At 42.5% G+C, this 20108-nt stretch overlaps 2 protein-coding genes across 3 annotated transcripts in view; one reads left to right on the top strand and one right to left on the bottom strand.

Annotated features, from left to right (window-relative positions):
* Positions 1-5266, bottom strand: part of LOC111244257 (uncharacterized) — a 59751-nt gene extending 54485 nt beyond the window's left edge. Inside the window, exons 1-2 of one of the 2 annotated variants that reach the window (XR_002670818.2) lie at positions 4675-5266; positions 3920-4383 (exon numbers count right to left, since the gene is read on the bottom strand). The gene's annotated coding sequence lies outside the window, so the exon portion shown is untranslated. Of the gene's footprint in view, positions 1-3919; positions 4384-4674 lie in introns of those variants that run through there. The other variant, XM_022791138.2, reaches the window with a different exon arrangement.
* siz (Brefeldin-resistant Arf-GEF family protein schizo) overlaps positions 1-20108 on the top strand; it is a gene marked incomplete in the record, with an annotated part of 514736 nt that overhangs the window by 130876 nt on the left and 363752 nt on the right.

The raw sequence follows: 20108 nt of genomic DNA, 5'->3' as shown, positions 1-20108 counted from the left end.
AGCAATTTTGATACTTCTGTTATTAAGTCGCAACCCACACGAGTTAGTGTGCTATAAACGAGGATGCCGATAGTACACACGCTGGCGATAAAAGAACGCGTCAGGAGATGGCTTTTTTGGCTTAATGTAGCAAAATGGCTGCGGCGTGAAGACAAAGTTGATAAGATTGCGTCGCCCGCGAAAAATGCTCTTCAACAGCCGCGATCACAAAGCGCCAAAATTAGATTTATATATTTTAGAGGAAGACCCATATAAAGTTAGTTAAAACCAAACGCTTGCGATTCGGAGATACGGATGTCATTACTCTTACACTTCATATAGTACAGTGAGGCAGAGTACAGCCGAAAGGTTTCGTTAAATGTCATACAATTGATAGTGGGTAGTTGACAGGTTACTGCCTTTTTCCTTCTATTTTTACATGGTTTAAAAATTATTTTTGTTTTCAGTCCTATACTATTTGCTGGAACAATCTGTGAGATTTAAAAACACCACGGGTCATTTCAGATGCTTTAATAGGACATACCGTTAGGCATAATTAGTACTAAACATTTCTTCGTTGCAGCATTGATTTGTAACTCGTTCTTTTTTTATGTACTTATTATAATGCTCTTATCGAGAATCGCGTGAATTTGCGCAAAGCCTTTCAATGGGTTGGTGGCCCAGTGGAGAGCCTTTGTCCTTTCTAGACTATTGTTTATGCAAATTTCAATGGATGTTGGATGGACGCTTACCATAAAAGCAACAATACAAGAGCAACATAATATAGGATGGATCTGATATTTCAACTGCAACTAAATTGTGGGTGCAAGGACGCTTTTATATCAAAGACAATTTGTTGGTTAAAGCGATCTGACTGGCTCTAAAGAAGGTAGCCAATGTCAGATTTGTTCTCCGGGGAAGCGCCACCTCGTACCTTACTACCTAAAAACTGCTGTCAGAACTTCGCTTTGTATACCCAGTCCAATGCAGAAAATGGGACAAACAATGAGACATCCTTTAAAGCTACAAAGATAGAAGGAAGATGAGTATTATTTTTTCTCAGAGAAAATGTCTCCTCACTGTGCCATTAGCCTGCAGATGGCTTGAAAAGAAGCGTTTATGAATCGTTGCTGTATCACGTTGAACCGGTTCGAAATCGAGATGCGGAAGAAACCCTCAACGATGCTGTTCCTATTACCAAAGATGATGGGTTAGACGGTCATGAAGATGAAAAAGACTCCAGGTGACATCTAGGTCGAAAATGAAGTAACATAGGAGGTCCTGAAGCCTGTCGGTGTGCTATGTTGAGCTAAGCTACTAACACGTTCTACCTCTCTGCATTCTCCTCCCTCTTCGTGAACGTGACGACGATGCGTTTATAAATAGAATAGAGTAAGGCGACGTAGATACCAGCAGACGCAGTAACAATAAAACACAAGCGGCCGCCCCAATGCCGCAAAGGCATTATAGACTTGTAGGCCTGCATGCATTTGTTCCTTAAATGGGTTAATGATGTTAGTCAATTGGAAATTCAGCTATAGCCGGATATGGTGATGTGTAAATGTTTATTGGTAAAAATGCTTAAAAGACGTAGAGAAACATAGAAGCCGTTTAATGATTTAATGCTACCTTGAAGTTGCTTGTTTCCCGTTTACGTGGCATCAGCGAAGGTCGGGTAATAATGAGTCGCTATACAGAAATCGTGGATCTGCATTATGTTACGATATTAAATGGTGCTCAACGACTGAAGTGTATTATTATGATTATACGTCTAAGACTTGTTCGTGGTTTTCAATGCAAACCTTCAATACGCGCTTTGGTAGCCCAACCTAAAATCGTGATAATTAACTAAGTGTAGGTAGTGATATTAAATAAATTCAAAAGTTAGTTAATTTAAACAGCAAATGATAAATAAATGCTGTACCAAAATCTTCTTGCAACAATCATTCGGACAGCGATGGCCAGGAACAGAACCAATAGCTCATGCTGATATAAGTAGCATTTCCTTGAATGGACGCATAGCTATAATTCAATTAGGGTAGATGACAGTACGGTTCTTCTTCTACATACATATTAAATACTCTAAATACATATTAAAATAAGACGACTAAGAGCCAACTTAGGATCGCTGGTATATATGATTATTATTCTCCAAGTAAAATGTACATTCTAGCTTTTTTCGAGGCCTGCATCGCCAGGCTCCGCACAAGGACTACATGCAATCAATACCACTCAATACTCGCCTCAAGAAGAAAATGATGTTTACCCTTATACTCAGCTATCGCTTAACAACAATACAAAATTGCCCGCCTCCACGGGAGCTGGAAGAATAACTTCGGCGAAAAATCAAACACACCCTATAGATTCCTTCATGCTGTATGGCCGTTTTGTTTGCCCCCCTCTTCCAATTGGATTTGCTCTTATTAAAGTGGTTGCTAAATGCCCCTGCTACGCTCACTGCCGCAAAACCATATAGCGGTACGGCTTTTCTCGATGACGACGACGATGCCCTATACGTTCAACCTGCCATGTTCGCAGCTGTCATCATCTTCATTAATGGCATCGACGTTTGGCTACTCTGCTTAGCCAACCGTTACAGCTCAGTCTATTAACAAATTTTCTACTGATATAGACAGCAGATGACTGCTTTCCCGGGCGACGCCAGGCTGAAAGAATCTACAACGAACACGCATACACGCGCAGGGCTAGTGTCGTTGCAGGTAGCCGTCATGATATTGTTTTGTTTAGATAGTTTCACCACGATCTGTCTGCCTCATTTATTTATGCTTTGCTCATTTTTTCTCGCCCGCTTACGCGCTGCGTCCTTTGTCACGGCTTGCCGCCGTCGCCGTCACCGGCGCTTTACGGCGAAATAAGCGAAGCTTCCTTACCACCGTCTGTGCCAGCCTCTTCAATAAAGAACAGGCCAATCGCGGCGGAGTTGCCTCGTAGACGCGCAATGCGATGAACAGCGGTCGCTGCTGCTATCACCAGTTACCGGCCTATCCGTGACCTGAAGCAAAAGGCAGAACGATCAAGCGCCTGGTAGCTGTGAGGCTCGTAATGGCGACATGTTTATATTTTCTGCACAGTCACGCCGCTTTATCCACATTCACAGCTACCGCAGCAGAAGCAACGTCAGTAACGACGGAATCGGTCGTTTCGCGAGTGTTATACTATTTCGTTCATTCATCAAGTCGTCGCAACTACTCATCAGCGGCATAATACCGAACGACACAGTCGCTGCCCCCGTGCCAAAGACGCAGGGCTAAGGAGAATGAGAAGTAAAAAGATTTTTGGAGGAAAAACATGACAACTGCAGTCGTTTGTTTCACGCATCGCGCGTTTCTCCTGCACAAGGCCCACCGTAGCGCTGTACACGTTGCCTATGCAGGGCAAACTGCAATATTCGTTTTTGTCTTTAGGTATCACAAGCACGCACAGCTCGTAGCAAAACAGCTATGTAAGATCCTGCGAAATCTGTTCGCTGACGCTGAACGTCCAGAAGCTTTTTGGCATCTAACTGCTGCCACTAGTCCCTTTGGACAATGAAGCTGAATAAACGAAGACCCTTCGCTCTGCTTCTCGGCAGCCAATCATCAGCTGCCGATATTCTATGGGGCAGGTAAATCGCGAGAAGCCAGCAAAGGACGCAGTTCAAGCTAGCCAGTTTTGTAAGTGGAATAGCTACTATTCCCTGTACGAGATGTTTGTAATGCAATTTTGAACGCTCCGGCCAAGGACAGCTTAAGATTATTAAGTCGTTCAATGAGAAGCTATTTTTTTATATTTTATATATATTATTCAATAAAAAGTAAATTTTAAAAATCGGAAGCCTTCCATCGTAATGGGTAGAATGTGCCTAGGTACGATGCTAGTAATAGCACCCTGTGATTAAGCATTTTTAGAATATAAATGAGTCATTAGTTGAAATCTCCAGCAACGTAATTGTTGTTCTCTGTTAATGTTGGGATGACTACGATAACTATAATCATTATTTATTCTAAATGGTAGTTTATGCAGGAGATCTGTACTTATATTTAGAATAATAATGCCTCGATCTACGCCCTGGACGTATAATAGGGCCTTTCAGTAGATATCGCAGAAACTGGAGCGACATTGAAATCTTATTAAGTCGGCTTCTGTAAGATTGCTCACGTGTTTGGTGCGATCACTTTTCATTTAATGACTCAATCTAGCCGAGCGAAAAAAAATGGGCATTAGAGTAATCAGGCTATGAGATGGGTCTGTATGGGGACGTTGCCGCATCGATATATTGTTTAACCGCCGACGCAATTTACTATCTTGACCGTCTCTCGTCCGTAAGCAGATCGCATCGTTGAAGTCGGACATCGTTATCTCCCTTCGGCCGCCGGCGTTCTGTCGTGGCAAAGCGCTCATATCCTGTACTTGGCATATTTCAAGCATAAAAACCGCAACAGCAGCCCCATCCGGGCACAGAGCTAATATTAAGTCCATGAAAGTCTATTGTCTGTATAAGCAGGTCACAAATAAGATGTTGAAATATTCATATAATCTGCTCTTTATCGACCTGCTAGTAGGTTTAGGCCCTCCGTTAGACGTTTCGAGCTGTTCGGCCGAATTCATAGTTTATCATCAGGCCTGCCCGATACTAATTGTCTATACTTTCTTTATAATTAAAGTTAACTAGGTTATTTATGTGCTATTACTTACCGAATAACTAACGTTAGCGTTGTCGTAATACTTCGAGCCGTTTGTGCTCGGTCATCCGCTTAATTTGGTGCAATTTCTTAATGTCCACTGCCATCTAAACAAACCACTTGCCGCTGTAATTATATCGATCGTCTTTATGACACACATTTCAATAACGTAACGAAAGTTCCTCGTATTAGTCGCAATCCAAATGGTCCGGCGATAAATTAGCCGTTGTCGTCGTTGTTGTTATTGGCATCACAACAGTTATTATGGCGGACGCTCGCTTCCACCACGTTTGCTGTGTTTATATTTCGAAAACATCAGAATTAATAAGAGCCTATGCTGTGGTGAAAGCAAAACCAAATGCCTTTCTGTCGTCATCGTTGTTGTTTTCGTTGGCGTGGGCAAACATGCTAAGCCCCTAACTAGATGTCCCCTAACTGCTGCTGCTGCTGCTGCTGTCTAACGCGATCAGCCGCGCGATTTTGTGCGCATACGACCGGTTGGTTGTTCGGTCGCGGGGCGCCCAGCGACCCCTCTTTCCAGCCCAATGCTGCTCGGCTCGATATGGTCTTTTTCAAAGTCACGCAAAGTCATCGACTCAGCCAGACTCATGTTACCTTTGCTCCTCTCTCTCTCTCTCGCACGCACAAACTTTCACTCTCTTGACATTGCTTTTGTTATTTTAACTTTCTTTTGTCCGGCGACTGTAGCGCGGGTGCTAGTAGTGTTGTTATTATCATTATTAGCATTATCGTCGTCATTATCGTATCATTTTCTTACGAACTAAACTGCACCTTGACCCTTTGTCGTTGCCGCTGCATGAAAGTTGTCAGCCTCTTCACGGCTCCCAACGTTTAGATAGAGAAGGAGAGAGCTGCGGGTAACGGTAGAAGTAGAAGAGCGTCTGCTCAAGCACAGCAGAAGCCGTCGAAAGAGCGACCGAACGAACTTCCGGCGATTGTGGTGACTTAATAACGAGCTGCAAGCCCACATAGCCGATGCGCCTATCGGTTACTTGAATGCCTGTTTGTATGACCAGTTCTTTCATTCACTTCTCCCCTATCTGTTAATCACGTTTGGCGGCGGGTACCCGCGGTACTGTCGAGCTTCGCCCCATCCGTAAACCTACAACAGGCCACGAGCGTTCGCCTACGTTTGTTTTAGCAATAGGAGATAGCAATCCAGACGCAGACATCTACCTGTCTGAGACAGCGTTGTCTTGAAATGGGCAAATTGCTTGTTAGTAGTGGTTGACTGAGTCTTACTTTGGTGTCTACGACGAGAGAAGAACTGCTTTTGAGTAGCGGAAAATTAGCGGTGACGAAAATCTGCTATTAACGGATGCGACCTCCCCACAAATGCTGCTGCTGCTGCTGCTGTTGTTGCTCTACGGTGTATAGTGACATTTTTTGATCGTTGCCACCTCTGGGACAAGAACGGCTTCCCCCGTAATACCCTTTTGTTTTTTAGCAAATACACCGAGATTTACTGTAAACTTATAAGACGAGCGAAGCTGCTTGTGAAGATTGCTTCGTCTGTTGACTCGCTACTGACCGCAATATGCTGATGTCTATGGAAAACTAGTGAAAGTCTATATGGCAGTGGCGGGCACTGCTAAGCGTGTTGTGGGAAGCGATTTATCATAAATTGAGACGCTTCTTAGCTAACCAGCAAACGACAGGGGGTCGAACTGCGCAAGCTACAACAACCACTGTCACTGCTATCTGAAAGTAACGGCTAGGCAAAGGTGATTGAACTTTTTGGGCTGTCCTAGTGGGCTATACATCCAGTAATATTGTACACACGATGTACTGGTTACGGTGTTGACACCATCGACTGTACCGTCAACTTCTATCGGACGCATCGCAAGTGATGGCGGTCCCCGTACAGACGCAGCTGCTTTTAACGGGGTCCCATTGGTAATGAGAAAACAATGAATACGGAATGGGTGGAACGGAATTATATGGGTATATGATGAAAAAGACCTTGCCGTCATAAATTTTTTTATTTTACCCGTCCCACTCCGTCGCTCCGTAGTTGAGAAGAAGGAGAAGCGACGACCAGGAGATATCAGTCAGTTTAGAGGAAGGGTCGCTAATGCCATATTCAAGTTCTCGGGGCGCGTGCTAACCCCGAACGAACAGGACAGAGCCAAAACAAGTTCAGAGTCAGAGCACGGAACGTCACCGGCGTACCGCCAACGCCCGACCAGCACCGTGGAACGATTGTTGCCAGTTCCCTGACGGCACATCGATACGGTAGAGTCGTATTATGTAGAGGCACTCAATGGGAGAACGTGATCGGCACGAACGCGTCACAACTGTTGTCTTCCATAGAACGGTTGTTGTACCTGTTGGCGTCTTGCATTACACTGCTACATCGAAGACAAAGAAATTATGTAAAAAAGTATTGGAGATGATTGATTTGCGTCAACAAAGTAATCGTCTCGCAACGTACTCGCATACTAATGAATTTACAGGCAAAAAAAGGTATAGCATATATAGTATCTATAGTAGTAAGTATAAGTAGGTAATATTACCAGCGGCTGGCTAACAGTCAACGTCACTCGTACACTCGATAAGAATGGGGGTCTAGTTTTTCAACGTTTAACGTAATTATCTAGAGTCAAATACGTTATGCAGTATATAAAATATTGTGCTTGTCAAATAGAGTTACGTTTTGTACCTAACCTGGCCCGAGCTTGGGCATTCTCGATGGCAGGCTCCCGAGATTTCAAATCGGAAACACTCGCAACTGATCTTTGTTTACGAATCACCGCTCATTCTAAAAGAAGACCTTTTCGATTTAACGACGAATAGCTTGAACGATAAGGTCAACATAATGGAGTACTTCATATTGTCCAATGAGTGGCAGCTTTCGACACCATTCAACCTATATTACGTTAATTGTTGCATGTTCTTTAACACCCGGCTTTGTCACGATTGGCCAATGGAACAAGATCCATTCACTATTACAATTGTTTCATATCTGGCCACACTTTACAGATTGTCGCCATATCTCGCGGGGTAAACACCAAAAACGATCGTTATCTTCGCTCAGACCCCGCGTGAACTTGGCGGAGCCAACAGTTATATAGAAAAAAAAGCCGTCACGGATTTAAAATGATTCCATTATCGCAATTGTACCTCATCATGATTAGATCTAATGTTCGCATAACTAAATATTGTTCCCTAGCGGAAAACATCGGTTTTTTCCCCTGGAGAACGACACGCTCCATACGTATTTCAGTTACATGAAGCATTTTCGATCAATTTTCAGCTCGATTATGCATACAAGCGTAGCTTTTTACAAAGAAGAAAATTTTCACTCTTTTGTTTCAGTTATTTCAGTCACGTAATAACTATTTTTCTATAGAATTTTCTATATCTATAGAAAAGGTTATTCATTTAAGTCTGAGATATCTAGTGCTATTGTGTATCAGTACGTATGGATGATTTTTTTTATCGTACAATGAGTAATGTACATTTTTACTTAACAACGTGTATTACTGGCTACTATGAAACTATGCTTAAGGAATGTTTCCGTGCGTTGCATTGAATACGGCGTTAACGTTTACTCGATTATCTACAAAGCACGTATTTCAAGGCGACGTCTCGATCATTTTGAACGTATCCAAGGCATCTGAGAACTGTGGTCGTTCTGAAGAACTGTCGTCGAACCTTATCGTACAAGATGATCTAACGTACAATGGGAAGTTATCTCCGTTCAGTGTCCATTCAACGAAAATACCAAGCTTTACCACTACAGTATATTTTTCTTCGTATGTGACCGCTTCAAGTATTTGTGGCCATTTAGCAGACGGAAATGTCTGCTAAATGTCTAGTTCTCTTTTGCGTTATCTAAATAGTACCTCCTATACAGCAGAAATATGATTAGTCATCTACCTGTATATATCTATCGTTTTAAGTATACGGAAAGCTCGTCAAATCGAAACAGATTCCGATTCGTTTTTTTGCTGAGCAGGGGCCACCGATTATCATAGCGTTCGTGTGATGCTGCTGCTGCTGCTGCTGCTGCTGTTGCTGCTGCTTCTGCTGTCGCTGCTGCCGCCGCTGCTGCTGCTGCTGCTGTTGCTGCTGCTGCTGCTGCTGCTGCTGCTGCTGGTGATAATAACGTTGTTGATGACTGGTAGACAACATAGTGCTGTTTCCATTCTGGCGCGAGCCAGAGAAAGCCAGGCCTCCATCGGCCGATCTTTACCGAATAACAACAGCCTAATCGAACAACGCGACAACAAATGAAAAGCGAATGAGCTACGAGTCAGTTCTGACTAATGATTCGTTAGTTGTTGTGGCCTCCTCTTCTATAAGCTTTGTTTGTCACCGCAACGTTATATCGGTGCGCGCCCCCTGATGATCATACGCTAAAGTATCTGCATGTACCGTCAATAGAATAAAAATCATAAAACTCTCGTAGTAGTAGTAGTAGTAGTAGTAGTAGTAGTACGGCAATGCCGGCTCTAGGAACTTGCCCGCAGTCATCGCCGCTGCGAGCCGCGATGTTTGTTGAAACTTTTATATCTTATTCATAGGTAAGATTTTATCGGTATGAATATTTCCATCCTGCCGCATAACGTGCTATTGCTTTCAATTGAAATTTCCGTGCACCGTGAAGAACAGTGTACGCCAGTCTTCTGTAGATAAGTATTATCCCACAGACTATAGTGCGTCCGAGATAGCAGAAGATAATAATTACTGAATATATAGATATCTGAATTGACGGAACAATTACTGAAAAGTTGATGTATCAACATTACTGTTAACACATAACTGTTTTTTTTTTTTGAAAGTCAAATGCCTGTTTTAAAGGAACAAAGGAAGACTAAAGAGGATAAAGATGGCCAACCGGAAGAAAGCTTCTGTTCTTAAGTGACCGAAAACGATCAGCGCATGTCAGTAAATGCTGTATTTGTATTGAATGATGTTACAATGATACCTGTAGCAATCTATGTGACAACAAAATATCCATGGATCCTAATATCTGTTCTATTTTGCCACATCGAATTAAGACGATATGGAAAATTGAATAGACATTGCACGCGCTGATCTGTATTTTTTCAAAGCTGATATATTATTATAATGATTATACTGTAGATTTATATATTCGTGATATGGTGTCTGTTCTCTTGAAGTCCATTCAATCGAACGCACGAGCGATTTTAGTAAGCGAAAAGCCCGGCCATCCGTCCCTATATCAGGTCAAGTAATGTCTGTTTCAGTTCCTATCGACGGATGAATAGCTACACCGGCCACGCTTGTCTTAAACGGGCCATTGGACCACTGATCATAGAGTGATGCCCAGTCACTTTCTAATGTTTGCTTTATTTCCAATAATATTTTAAAATTTACAATAATTTTGTCTGATCATCTTTTTTTTTTTGTTTTCTCGTATGTTGCAGCTTGTTCATTTTCATTCATTTCTATCACGGTTCCGAACGGAAGTGGAGCAACTTGCTTCGATTTCTAGCGTTGCGTCTGTAGGCTCGGAAACGTGCAACACGTATCTCGTACACTGTTACGTGAACGGGCTGATATTTGTTTCTTTGCCAATGTTATTACATAGGTTATGACTATTTTCATCGTATTGTTATTAAAAAACAACGTGAAAACAGCCGTGAAATAACGAAGGTCAGTTGCTCTCGTCAATGGCGCGGCTGCTTAGACACGAGGGACGAAGCGGGGGGCGACGGGATGCGCTGATGCCGCGGTAATAATGAGGTAGAGACAAGAACAAGTCTTCATGCTGTATAGCGTCTATTTACTTCAATCACCACTACATTAACCGACAACTGTCGCCGGCTGTTTTGTTTCATTCCTTTCGAATTTTGTGTCATGCCCGTTTGTGACCGCTCGCCATCGGCTTGTAGACACCGTTTGTCAACGTGTACTTAGCTAACGCCAAAAAAAGCAGTAAATAGATAGGAAAATAAATACATATGGGTAGATCTATCACGTGTTTTGTGAAGAAGAGCTTGCTTGTTTATGATATTTTGCAAGCGACAGTCTACACGCCCGATTCTATTGATAACAAAAGAAAAATCGAGAGATTTTGCAAAATTTTGGTATAAGACTATATATATATATATATAATTTTTTTCGTGGTGTTGTTAACCGAACGTCTCGGATTCTGAGTGTAATTTTTCTTCAAATTATCTGCAATGGAGATAACGCTATCCGTGGGATCGTTGTTATCGTGTGAATAACCTTTGTTATCTTTGTTAATCAGTTAGCTAGCCAATATGTCATGTTCGACCTGTAAACGCTTGTTGGGCAAACTTATTTCTTTCCCACTTGATAACAACGAGGTAATCAAAATAGTGAAGAATAGGCCCAATAGCAAGCTGGTTACCACTGGCCTATCATAGGCTTCCTCAGATTTTTGCACGTAAAATCGAAGCAGCGACCGCTCCTTGCAGAAGCCTACTATATATACACACACACGTATATACACAGATACGACGTTCTAGCTATCGTTTCCTATTTAGATACTTTCGTTTAAGGATTGTCAACGTGCCGCACTACTAAGAAAAAAGCAATGTTAAAGGGCAAATAATAACAAGTCAATCAATGGAACAACAGCGGCAGCCAAACGAACCAGCAGAAGCTGTAATTGTAGCTGGAGTAGAAAGGCGGTGGTAAACTAGCAAAAGAGCTGCAATTTGATATCGAGGATTTGTCTTTGCCGGCAAAACTCCAAATTAGCTCAGCTTCCTGTTCCTCTATTTCCAGTAGGGACAAGTTTTTCTAGGGGCGTCACTTGCACGCTACGGAAACGTAAAACAGATGAAAACATCACAAAATATAACGGCAGCTAGAACCGTTCTGCTTCATTCTGCTATGCTGAGCAGCCGAACTATTGCAGTCTTAGCGACGCCGCTTCCGTTTCTAGGACTGCTTATGACCACGACAACACCTATCATTCGGTACGACTAAGACTCTATGTTTTGCATCAGGTAAAACGGTCCTTTTCTACCACTGAGCTACCGCTAACCATTGACGTGTACGTGGGGCCAGCCAGGACGTGCTTAACCCCTCGATCATCCTCACTGCTCTATCAGTGATTTCTAGCGAATTGACTACTGGGATTTTTTTATTCAGCCAAATGGTCACCTAAGGTTTACCTCAAGTATGCTAACTATTAACTCTAGAATAAAATCGAACTGTCTGTTGTTACACGATATAGCCTCTTTGCTACGAGCCCCGTTGTCACCGACTTGCTCACTATTGAAGTTACACTTAATACATCGCAGTTGTTACCTGTGCACACCTATTACCGTATAGTACACTTATGCTAGCCCCATGACAACATTTCCCTGTGCCATAAGATTTGCCGTATGGGATAGCACTGAATCCTGTTCTTGTTGCTGTTAAGAAAGCACCACACCCCGCTGAGTCGCTTTCGGGTCTTCGCCTCCTTCACCCAACAGTTTCATGTCGCGGCCCGATGGATAGATAATAAAATAGCAGTAGTGTCGCTGATCGTCAGAGAAGAGAAGAGAAACAACGTGCGAAACACTCGTCGAAGTTGTGCTTCAACGTGTGTGGTCGGAGAGTGCCCGCATCGATGCCGTCAAAGGACCACAGACACTCCAGCGTCCAATAATCGGATTTCTTCGACAGAGACATAGGCGGCCTATATACGATCCAACGGTAGGATGTGTGATGCCGTATTTAATACGGAGCGCTTGCACCTATAGACAGGATGCTAAATGGCCCTTCCAAAGTGTGCGTATTGGCCATGTCTTTGACGAGGCCGTTCGCTGCACTGCATACTTTCGCTGTAAATAGATAGTGGCGTTTGCCAGCCAGCTAGATAGTTGTCTCTGCGTAGTTTCCATGATTTACCGCTAAACTCGATTTTCTGGTTATAGTTTAATGTATTTATGTTCCTTACCTATTGAAGTTGTCGCCGTTATATGACGCTTACGTGTTAGTTGTTCCGCGCTAATAGCGAACGTTTCCTACCGGGCCTAAAAGATGCACACGTGATATTGTTACTAAATTGTCCAGCAATCGTGGCCTATTATCTCGTTTTGCTTTAAATATGGCTGCCGAACCATTTTTAACTCCCTACAACAAAAACCTACACGGGACTATCTAAAACAGAAGACAAGCTCGCTTTCTGCGGCCCAGCTAATAGATTCAATTATCACGAGGTCATCTTCATTTCGCCCCATACCATAATAGGTAATTTTAGATTTCTATATTACACAAGTGAATATTGAGCTTGTATAGCAACGTATAGCGGCATGCGCTTGATACGCTTGCCCTGTGCAAGGCCCAAGGTCCAAGGCCAATAAATCGATAATAATAATGATAGTTTTATTTCATCAAATTAACTCACAATATCATCGTTAAACGAGATTGCTGCCTGGAAAATGAATAACATGGTACATTGATTTTCGTATCCCGCGGCCGCTCTAAGTGACAGCTTCGATGGCATACGGTCAACATTAAAATTAAACTTACCATTATTATCAATATTGTGGTACATAGACAAACGTGCATGCATAAGTTTCGTCATAGACACTTCTGTGTCTACAATTATTGGTTAAAAAAAAATCATCGCAGCCGCACGATAATTACATGCACGAACCGCTTTATTGTAGGTTCGGACCTAACTGTCAACCCGTAAATGGTGTACGTGCCTTCATGGCGCTTCGGACCAGATTTAGTATGCATTTTTTGCATACTATCTGCAAACTTGCATAACATGCAAGTTTTTGTTATATTATTTGTGATGTATTGCATAGAATAGTAGTGCTTTACAAATGTTTAGCCATACGGCGCCACTAGCCGCGCTGCTTTAATGGATTTATACAATATCGAACCTCTAGATTGATTTTGCTTAAGCTCATCTTGATAACGGGAATAGCGGAAGTTGGTCAGAGGTAGCAACGAAATGTCATCCCGGACGATGTCGATGACGGACCTTTGACGTTAGCAGCCTCTGCAAAAAATGTCCGCTAACGAAATATTATAAGAGACCATATCGTATCTGGAATTAAAATGGCTAATTCTAATGGCTAATGGCTGTACCTGTGTGTGACAGGACAAAAGGCCCTGGTGAGATTGCGCGCTCAATAATTCTCTGTAGATTTGATTACACAACTACGCTCAAGTACCATTAAGTGAAAAAAGCGGTGACTTTATGTCATCCGCCCATTGTCCAAAGACGCAATAATAATTTATTTAAAATGAGTTGACCTATAGTTTTTCTATTTACCAGTCCTATACATGATTATGATCATCGATACGTGTGTACTTGATGACATTTTCAATAGAAATAAAGAACAAGCTTAAAAAACAACAGACAATAATGATATTCCATGCGGAAGAGCCATATATCAATTTGGCTGCGGAGGGCCATCTGGACAAATTCGAGCGAAACCGATATTAAAGGTAAAACATCGTACAATTGGGGTTGTGCCATTAAAGAGAAATAATATTATTATTTATAAATCTGTAGACTTTTTGTTTGTCGTTTAGTTCGTTGAGCCTTTTGTCAGGGATGGGGCCAAAAAAAAAAAAGGGTTCGAATCGTATTCGAAACCTTCGTGGTCTAAACTTTTTGATACCAAACATTGTTGCGTCATACAATGGTCGTTCAAGATATCTGATGAGGCGTCTTTTATCACATTACAATATGTATCGTATTGATCTTTGTTGTCCGTTGGGTACATCAACTAGGCTTAAGTACCCTTCATGCATCGTTCTAAGCAAATTATGCACAAGTGGAGTCTCTGGCTTACAACATCTATTTTTATAATGGCTACCACCATTTAGGAAAGGAAGTCACGTCTTCTATATATATATATATATATATATATATATATTGCAAGAAATGAACGTACATGTGAGTATTTTAAGTGCCATTTACTGTAAAAGAGCCCTTTGATCTTTTTCCTCGTTGTTGTCCGTCGTTGGAAAATCCCGGCTTCTCATTCATTTTGTCGACGGGATAGTTTCAAGACGAAGTGTCTAAAGACATGAGTCTTCTCTTACCGGGCAGTCACTAGCAGAGCAATCGGCACTCTAGCAACGGCTTAAAGTGAGTTAACGCTGAGTATCTACGTCACTGCTGCGTGTCTATACGTGTCTTGACGTCCGAGACTGCAGTGTATGGTGCACTTCACGGTTTGAACGAGCTGTTGAATAGAATGATAGAGCGATATTGGGGGCGCCATAACACGGCATCAACTAATAAAGGGGCTAAACAATATTAACTAGCCGCATTAAAAAGATGCTTTCACACCCCCTTGGGTGCCCAAGGAGCTGTAAAGTTGTTAACGTGACATGTAATGGAATCACAGTAAAATTTAGTTATAAACGTTATCGATCTAGGGGGAAAAATCCGAATGTAAATTTATGGACAATGTTACTATTGGAAATATAGCTCTGTCGCTATCGCAAACTGTCGTTACTAAGGCCATTAAAATATGGTGTTGTTCTAGAACCCACTTTTATGTATATTCTGGAATCAAATTGAAACTCGGTCTTGAGCAATTCCCGCAGCTGTTCTTAATCAGTCTGAACCTGTGCTAAATTTAACTTCGAACTGTTAGCGTTTTATCCGTTCTTCCCGGAAACATTTACTTCTACATCCTCGAGATTTCATCCACTAGCATTTTCGATAAAGTTAATCAACTTGATCCTACCTAAGTTTTTCGAACCTTATAGCTGACTCGCCTAGGTATAATGGCTGCGCTATGATTTGTTTCGATCGTATTTGACGCGAAGCGGACGATTCTAAGGTCTGTTCGTTCGTTCGCTGGTCCGACCAGTCGTTCGCATGGAGACTTGGGTAGCTTTAGTGAAACACTGGTTTCGGGCGAAGGCTTACTTAAGCTAATAGTCCTTTCCAATAAGCAATGATCTTGTATGTGCTTAGCCGATCGAGAACGGGTCAAGCACAAGTCTCGCAGGCCCACTCAGGCCAGTTTTAGGGGACAACAAGAGAACTCTGACAGCAATGGCGGCCGCGGGTCTCACGCCCGTTCGTTGCATGGTACTTGACTGGCGCAGGTAATTGTGTTTAGTGATTTCAAGAATTGTATAAGAATAGAGGATGAAGAAAGCTGTCGTTGTTCTCCTAGCGAAGACTGTACAACTAGTTGGTTGCGGATGATAGACGATAACAGTCGGGAAAAGGAATTGCGCCTTTGCCAGCGTCATCGCGAGCAAATGGAAGCAAACGAATAAATTATTCAAGCAGAACCCACGCGATAGCAAACTGCAGATTGTATTGTCTGTAGGTGAGTGAGCAAGACGCTGGTATAGCAGCGGCATTGAAAAATTAACTTTTTAAAGAATCGCATTGAAGATGTCTAACAGGACGAAACAGAACCCTGTTGAAATATGGTCTTGACAATTATGTGGCAAGGTCTCGCGTTTGGCATCCATCAGCCTGTCAGTCTGCCGACCTTGCAGTACCGGATAGAAGAAGCATATCACACAACATGGAGTGGTAGTTTTGATTTATCCAGTTAAGTTGGCAGCTGAGTAGAAGCTTGTCAGGCTATTTCGTCAATCAATTGCATGAATTTTACCAGTACATTTTAGTTCGATATAATTAAAATTCAGCTTACTCTTCTTGATTAACAAGTTATAAATTAGTTATTCTAGTTTTGGCAAGCGGCAAAGAATCCAAAGTTCGTAAAAGCTGACGTATAGCAAAGGAACCTAGGTGAATCTTCAAACTATCGTTCCAATTGAAGCTTCGAAAGTATTTCTCATTGAGATAAGTTTTTCTCAGCTTCGTCGAAAAATGCCCAACTTCAAAGTTAATTTTAGCGACAGTACGAGATATGAATTTGTTGCTAACAGCACGCATGTGTCTCACTTTTAGGTAAGCGGCCAGTCGCGTACATAATCCAATCATTCTTAGCAGCTGTAGGATGCTTACGGCAACCGTTTTCTACCGTTTCGATCATCACTCCATCGGCTCTAACTAATATTCTTCCTTCATTAATGATAAATCGTCGGATTCCTTTGTAGTCAAATATATTTCTACAGAGCTCATTATAGAGGCAAATATCTAAATCAGAATTTCACAGATAAAACACAGCTGGCGAGTTCTCTATCTGTGACAATCTATTCCGTCACTGAGAAAATTGCACACGACAAAACATTCTTGTTGGCAATACGCCCCGGTCGACATGGCCTGATCCCGTCTTGCAAACGTAGTCGAGCTCCAGCTTTGAATTGTCAGTGCGCGTTCGTGTCCTGAAAAGTAAACAGCAGATCTTCTTCGGTCGTTAGTGTTTATGGTAGTAGCAATGCTAGCACACAAACAAGACAAAGAGATCCAGCTACGCAACGATCGGCATGCGTTACTGCCCAATACTACTATAAGTAATAAACATTGCGCTTACAACCACTGTGGTTTATAGTATATGTCAGATATTGCCGATGTGATATGTCGTCTAGCGCAAACGAGAGCCTGCAGCCGTGCGCCGCGACTAATAACGTGTAAATACGATATTGCCAAGCGCATCGTATCCGTTGGAAGATGGAGCTCAGTAAAAGGTATACGAGATGTAGCTTATGGAAAAATAGAAGCCGTCATAACTCGACGGCGTCTTTAGAAATACGCCGTTATAATTCTAACCATTAAGCTAAAGCAGACGGCTTGACGGAACAGGGGACTAATCGGGTCAATATGACTCAGCACGCGGCACTTGTCGGGTCTGCAGAATGGGCTTCGCAATTCACCCGGGTCAGCAAGTCGTACTCTATTGAATTATAAGCGGCTTTCCACTGAACAGACGGGCCTTCCGCTAAGAAATTTATGCCTGAGATGAATCCTCGATTTGCTATCGAAGCATTTAAAGCCAGTGTGACGTAATGAGCGATAATGAAGTGCCAATAAACTAGTCACGACTAAATCGTGCTAGACCCAAACTGTGGTGCCATCTAACGTCGTCCAACTGTATAACGAAAGTACCTATTATAAAAATAGGACTGTGGGCGATGATGGAAAATATCGTGAAGGCGTGACCTCGCGACAGAGGGCGTGAAGATATAAGGCTACTACGTTCACTATCGCCATTGTCGTATTCCACAATAACGAAGGCCGTTGTTATTCTAGTTTTGGCAAGCGGCAAACGCCGATGGGGCAGAAAACGGCAGAGATTATCGCTTGGCGTACATGCGTCTGATGCGAATCAATTCATCTATAACTTATCCGTTGTAATGGGAGATAGCCCACATCGTCAGGTTTACATCAAGTTACATAATTGCAAATGCAGACAAGATAAGATGTCACGTAAAGAAGCTTCTCTTCAACCATTTTAGATACTGTATATAGCCAACGTAGACTTTTATCTATGTTTAATCTACTTCTTCACAACGTTTCCGAGGGAAGCAATCAATATCTGCAAAAAAGTTGAGTAGGTATTATACTCACATTGCTAAGAAAGTTTCAAAAAGACATCTTTTCGGAGAGAAATAATCTCTTACGTAAATGCCGCGAAAAATGCTAGGCCTTTCGACTATTTCGAAAATCTCTTCAATACACAACTAACCCATGAGAAAAAAACCCGCAGGGTTCGTAGACGAAGCCTTAGTTGAGCCAATTTTTCCTTCTTCGTCTCACCAGCTCCGAAAATAATTCGGATCTACGTAATGCGAATCACAAGTATGTCCTGACAAACACTTCTATTGGAGTATACCACATGCATTTCTATCAACTAACGCCAGTTGGTGGGTAAATCATATTCAATTGTTTTGCCTGAACTACTGTTACTCGTTTGCAGGCTACTGTGAGAAAGCATTTGCTTATTGCTGTTTGACATACTTCTTAACTTCAACCATTTGGTCCAACTTACTACTTCTTCGTCTTCATCCATTCCCACCCACGCTATACCGCGTTCGTCCGATGGCTTCGGCTATGTTTGCCGTTGGAGTTTGGAGGTTCCATCGGCCTGCGGGCCCAGTCAAGCCCGTCACAGTTGTTGCCCGCTGATTTCTCATCGGGACCATGCCTCTATGGCAGGACTGATTGACGGCCCGCCTTTGATGGGCATCCAGTCTTGCACGCGCTGCTAAGCGAGCAGTTTGCCTATCGTAATCCTTCCTATGCTCCTCTAGCTCAATGAGGTTGCCGACATTCGCGTACAGTCAGCCTGAGTCCTGACCCCGCCATCTCCACAGTTCTGAAGGTATAACCAAAAGAGGAATGTTCCCAAGTGAAATGCATCAATCTTTTTGGCCTCATCAAACATTGCGGGCCTGCATCGCAGTTGCTTCACCTCACATCACGCGATCCTAGATGTGATAGCAGTCGACGTTTTCCATACTGTGGAGCGTAGTGAGGACACGAGTGGGGGCTGGCTGACGTCCTAAAGTGCCAGTGTTTCTCTTTGACCTGACGGAACGGCAGCCACTTGAGGTTTGCTGTTTGACGAGGGTTGAGGCATCTTTGGAGTAGTGAGAGCAAATTCATGTGATCCGGGACGAAACAAGACTTTTTTTATTATTGGAAGTTTTATTTAGTTGGGGGCTTTTCAAAGGGTTTTTTTATGTCTCGCCCTCAACTTCCCCTCTCGCTTGCTATCGATAAGAATAGCATAACGCGCCGATGCCCAGTCGCGCTCAAAGAGTCACTCACCACATAATACAGCTCAACAAAACATCGCAACAACCGTGCGATGGGCAGAAAGGATGTTGGAGAAGGGGCCTGTTGCTTCGCAGGACAACTGACGGCTCCTGACCGAATGGAAAATAACTTTCGGCTTTATAGGGCTAAATGTTATTTCTAGCGGGCGATTAGAGCATTCACTATTTCTTAATTTGCGTTCGCTGCACTTAATAAAATAAGCTGGAGCGCAAGGAAAGGGGGCAAACGAAGAACAAGAAGACCGCCCGGTTCGACTGAATTTCGGTCCACTATCATATTAAAGACTCACTATGTTGTAAATGCATCATCAAAATATATGATCAGAGATTTTGAACGTGTTTGAGAAGATGGCGTGGTGCTATAACTTTGCAAAGAATATGTCTCTGTCTGGGCGGGATGGGGGGTGACTCATTGTGATCAGCGTATTCATTTTTGTCTTCGAGTACCCAAAAAAACAGGGTAATTCAAAATGAGGTTAGATCACAGTTTAGATTTATGAAATAGATTTATGCGTTTTTTAAAACATAACTTTAAAACGTAAACGACGGAAAGATGATGAATGAACTTAGACTGCACGTTGCTGGGCATCTATACTTGAACTTTTTCCTAAACGCGGTGCTCTTTGTTTGTGTCTAACTAATCGCGCTCTTACGTCGGCTGGACTGTTTATCCCAAAAGACCAAAAAGTTCAGAGTTCACGCCATTTTTCGGTAAATCGCTGAACAAAATAATGCATCTTTAACCGGCAGAGTCAGATGTTGCACTCGGGCACGAACCTGAAAGTGTATCAGATGACTGACGTAAAAAAC

This window comes from Varroa destructor, unplaced genomic scaffold, assembly GCF_002443255.2.
Source record: "Varroa destructor unplaced genomic scaffold, Vdes_3.0 BEIS01000002.1, whole genome shotgun sequence".
Classification (NCBI taxonomy): Eukaryota; Metazoa; Arthropoda; class Arachnida; order Mesostigmata; family Varroidae; genus Varroa; species Varroa destructor.
The sequence above is the reverse complement of the archived record's forward strand: the minus strand, read 5'-3'. Positions and strand labels throughout refer to the sequence as shown.